Below are 5275 nucleotides of genomic sequence, written 5' to 3'. Positions count from 1 at the left end.
CTTTTTAAAATGATGTGGCAGCTGTGTGATGAACAGTCTTTATAACTAAAAGGGCAAAAATTACGTGGAGGCCCACAGCTCGCTAGACTCCTGTAAGAAAATGGAGAGAACATTAAAGCATTGGCCCAGAGTCAGGCGACAGAGTTGAGTACCAGCTCTGTTGTTACTAGTTTTTGAACGTGGGGAAAGTCACCATCCTTTTTGATTTGTTTTGTTTTGTTTTAAATGTTTATTTATTTTTGAGAGAGAGAGAGGGAAAGAAAGAGAGTGAGTGAGAGTAAGCAGGGTAGGGAAAGAGAGAGACAGAGAATCCCAAGTAGGCTCCTCACTGTCAGTGCAAAACCCGATGTGGTGGGGCTTGAACTAATGAACCGTGAGACAATGACCTGAGCTGAAATCAGGAGTCAGTCACTTAACAGACTGAGCCACCCAGGCGCCCCGTCACTACCCTTTTTAAAACTTTAATTTCAGTCTCTTTAAAATTTCCACTTCTAGGAAGATTCGCTATTCATATCATAGAGCAGGCTCCCCAAAATTGGTAGCTTGATAGAACATACTTACAAGTGAGAACACTGACTTATTATCCTGCTATTATTCCCCAAAGTGTTTTTGAGGAATTTGGATAATCCTTACTAGGTTTGCACTCTTTGGCATCTTAACTTACCTTCATGGAGAGGAACCAGAGTCTTCCTTCTTTTGATTTGAATTGCTACATCTTCAGTTTCCATATTTGGTGAATATATCTGGTACCTAACTCCCTCTTGCCTTGTGATAGCACATTCAGTGATGAGCAACATTTTGGGTTATCCACGTTTCTCCTGGAAACAGCCTCAGGACTGTTCTTCCATGTAATTTGTATATGGTTTGTGATATATTCAGCACACATTTTAAATATAAAAAAGACTCTAACTGAAAGCATAAACCAATTAACTAGCAGAAACCTATGGTAAATGTGCTAGAAGCCAGGACTATAGCAAGGGGAGTTATTGGAAGTGATGCTTGGTTTGAGATACCCGTCACTCAGCCTGCAGACAATCACAGTTTCTGTCTCTTATTTAAATTCTTGTGAGATAATCTGATTGCTGTCACTCAGCCAATAGACTGGATGCACTCCAGTCAGAGTCCAACACTGGAAAAACAGCTGTGGTATAAGTGGTAGAGTTAAATATCAGAAACAAGGCCATCTGAGATGCCTAAGAACAATGGATGGGATGGTGTCCAGCAAAAGGGCCATGAATGGGGTGTTCTCAGGAAAGGGTTCATTAATATGCCTTAATGTGCCCACAGTCATCCAGCGGAGCCCAAAGATAAAAGATGTTTATGGTGTTTTCCCAAAGCCGAAAAACAAAAATACTAAGAATTGCTAACTGTACAATTATCGGTGACCTGCAGATTGCAAATTTTAACTCTAAGATTGCTTGTGTTTTTAGGGTTTAGACTGCAAATTATTGCCTACTGTAGTCATTCTCTGCTATGCCATACAATGTGCTATTACTGTTTATATTTTTCTCATCTAATTCAGTTCATCATGTAAGACATTGAACACATATAAATACATTTCTAAGTTAAGGTTTATCTGAGTCTAAAATCTTCTGGGTTTTTTCCCCCCCACAGGGCTTATAATTTTGAAAAGTCAAAACTACTTAGACTTTAAAAAAGCAGAGCTAAAACTCAAGGGGATTAAATATATCTCAATCATTCTTAAACCAAAGTCTAATTTAAGATAATACTCTAAGTGGAAAATATTACTTATTTTGATAATTTTACCAATTTTCATGCTTTTTAGCACTGGTTGGATTTTGAAATCCGAAAAAATAAAATGAAGGAAACTGTTTTCTTAGGATAGCTGCATAACAATGAACTATATATGGTATCATCAAAATGTTGGCTTCCTTTATGTGAATGTAGAATTGACCTAAACAAGTCAAATCAAAAGGCTAAAAAACTATTTTCTCATACTACCAGCTGCCAATTATTGTAGGATTTCCCGGTTGCCCCTTTAAAGGGAAGCAGAACAGAGTTTTAAAGCAAAGGAGAAAGGATGCTAAAAGAAGCAGGGTTGGAGGGGTGGGGGGTGGGGGTAGGGGTGGTGCTGCTGCTGTTGTAAGCTTGGACAACCCGAGTCTTCCCACCCTTGGTCATGCTCTAGGGAAGGGCTTATGGTGGAATGTCACATCACCAGGAAAGTGGGCTGTGCTTGTCACCACTTTAAAGCCTTGGCCAGTCCCAGAGTTGGCTCTAAGTGAGGCATTTCTTGAGCATGGAGGGGACTGGTTTCCCACACCAAATTTGCAGCTTCAATCCCCTCCTCACATGCCCCCCCCCCACCACTGTATTGCCCTTTAAAAGAGAATAGTAATTCTAAATGTGTTTTTAAATATTTATTTATTTATTTTTGAGAGAGAGAGAGAGAGAGAGAGAGAGAGCGCGCGCGCACAGACAGGGGAGGGGCAGAGAGAGATACACACACACATTGAATGTGAAGCAGGCTCCAGGCTCTGAGCTGTCAGCACAGAGCCCAATACCATGGCCTCGAAACCAGACTTTTTTTTTTTTTTTTTTTTTTTTTTTGCTGGAAAGAACTGCACAGCGTTTTACTCATGGACGCCCCGGGGTGTGGCGGGTCACTGGCCCAGGGAGAGGGTCTGCAGGGCAGTTTCACGTCTCTGGGGTTCCTGACCAAGGTCAGCACAGCGCCAGCACTTTCTGGGGCCTGGCACGGCCACCAAGCAAGGGGCCCGACCCTCTGCCGACACAGCAGGTCAGGAGCCGCTGCCATCGGGACACGGTCTTAGGAGCAGGGCCCTGCGGCCCTGGTCCCCTCTCACCTCAGCCTCAGCACAAGACGGAGGGGCCGCAGGGAAAGGCCTCTCCGCACGTTCTGGGCCTGCCGGGGTCACTTCCCGCTCCGTGGCGGCTGCCGCCTCCCCATCCGTAGGTGCTGGCAATCGGTCACCTTCGCTCTGGCCCCTGCCTGAGGCCGCCGCCGCCTCTTCCGAGCCCCTCTCCCAGCAGAACCCATGAACCGTGAGATCATGACTGGAGCTAAAGTCAGATGCTTAACCAACTGAGCCACCCAGGCGCCCAGAGAATAATAATTCTAAATGCCACCAACAAGCATGATGTTCCAGGGAATTTCTTTTTACTCATGTCCCTTAAACAAAAACAAAAGACTTAAATTGGATGACTTCAGAAAAACGTTGTAAGTTCATTAAAATAAATTTTTATATAAACCCAAACTCATAGTGCTGAATTCCTATTAGCTATTATATTATTGTTATAGACAATCTTTAAAATAAATCCTAATTTATTCCTCTTTTTTGTCTTTGAATTTTGACAGAATTCTTCATGCCTGGCTTTTTTAGGGGGGGAAAAAGACTTCTTTTGCCCTTAGAATAATATGTAACCAAACTTTTTCATGATTTTGCCTAAAGTTCAAATTACAGTAGTTCCATTATACCAGCACAGGGATAATCACTTCATTAGTAATGATTATTTAGATATTAATAGAAGTTCCCATCCCACAGATCCCTTTTGCAAATGTTTAGTATGATTTGCAACAATGTGTTACAAAATGTAGCTATATATTTTTTACTTACCTTAGAATTTAAGGGATGAGTCCCATGGAGATTTATGAGATCCTAAACGATGCAAAATTTATTGACGATCAGAAGAACATTATCTTAAGGAACTTCAACGCTCTTTTACTTCTGGAACCATTTTGATGTGTTGTAAATAGAAGTGTGTGTGTGTGTGTGTGTGTGTGTGCGCTCATCATTTATTTTCTTATGTTGTATTATTATGTGCCAAGTCAAGTTACATATTGAATTGGATACTAGTCTTAGGAAAAGTACTGTACTATGGTAGTAAGTGATTTTGTACCTTACAAATGGTAACTTTCATGGTATTATTGAAGAGTTTTCCTATGTCTGAAAATTTAAGTTATCAGATACTGAGAGGCAGAATTTCTTTTCCTTCTATTTTCTATTGATTTTTTTTCAAAAAAACCCCTCACTTTTGTAATTCAAGTTTCTCTTGCTCCCTCCATTTTCTTATTCCTTCTAGGAATAATTTGATGAAAAATGTGATCCAACGTTTTGCATACTAGAAACATTTTTCCTTTTGGGGGCAATCATTTTTCTTAATTTAAATAATCAAGACATTCAACTGGATACTTTTTTAAGTTGAGATATAAAAATGAAAACATACCATTTGTTAACTAGGAAGACATATTATTTAATTCTTTATCCTCTACTCATAAAAGATAGTTCTTTTGCTTTGGCCAATATCTTAATATATTTTTTTATGATGTTATGACTCATGACCTGAATTAAAAGAAATTCATGGGAAGAAAAACAACTAGAAAGTGAGAATATATGGTTGTTGTATTTCTAATATACTTTTAACATGTTACTTGCTAGAAGCAAAAGCCAAAAATCAAAACTTTCTTCTTTGAAAGTTGCTTAAAATAAAACGTTTCTATAAATCAAATGAGTACTTCAAAGGGGACCCCAGAATGATTGCATCATACATGAATCCTGGAGTCATCCCTACATTGGTTGAAATGAATACTTATTGTATGAAAAATGTTTTGGAAAAATGTGAGAGAAAGATGCATTTTAGGGAGATACCTGACAAAGCCCTTAGCATTATGTGATCAAAGCTTCCCCTTAAATGCATTTTTATTCTGCCAATCCTAGCATATAAAATTTTAAATGTCTCTTTGCAGAACCAGTGAATTATATTTCCCCTTGTACTTTCTTTGGATATAAGATGACAAGAATATCAATTCTCCATAATGCCTGTTAGGGACCATCTCTGACACAGCTGTTTAGGTGGTATTAGTGAAAATTAGATAGTATTCTGCCATCCTTAGAAGTCAATCTGATTTAGGAAATCACTCCATGGCAGAGTAGTCTGTATTTATGACAGCAGAATTCTCTGAGCTCCCCTTTTACACCTTCTGGTTTCTAGTTTCTTGTGACATTTTTTGGAGAAAACGTAACAAGAACAAAATTCTTAGGAAATCTAAATAGTAAGTCTTCTTGAGAGGTTTCCTTTCTAAGGAACCAAGTGGCTTCTGGCGGAAGACCTTGTCTAGGCAGATTGCAATGAAGCCAGCTTGTGATAGACTGTTTTCTTTTGTCCCAGTGTTGCAAGAAATATGAACTAATGCTGGTGCTAATTCAGGAACAATTAGCAAAACAAACTGTTAAGTGTTCTATTTAAACAAGGAAGAGATTACAATGAAAGGAAGAAGTTCTAATGCCAGAGG

The sequence above is a fragment of the Panthera pardus genome, unplaced genomic scaffold (assembly GCF_024362965.1).
Source record: "Panthera pardus isolate Hobbes unplaced genomic scaffold, ASM2436296v1 HiC_scaffold_13, whole genome shotgun sequence".
NCBI classification, from domain to species: Eukaryota; Metazoa; Chordata; class Mammalia; order Carnivora; family Felidae; genus Panthera; species Panthera pardus.
The sequence above is the reverse complement of the archived record's forward strand: the minus strand, read 5'-3'. Positions refer to the sequence as shown.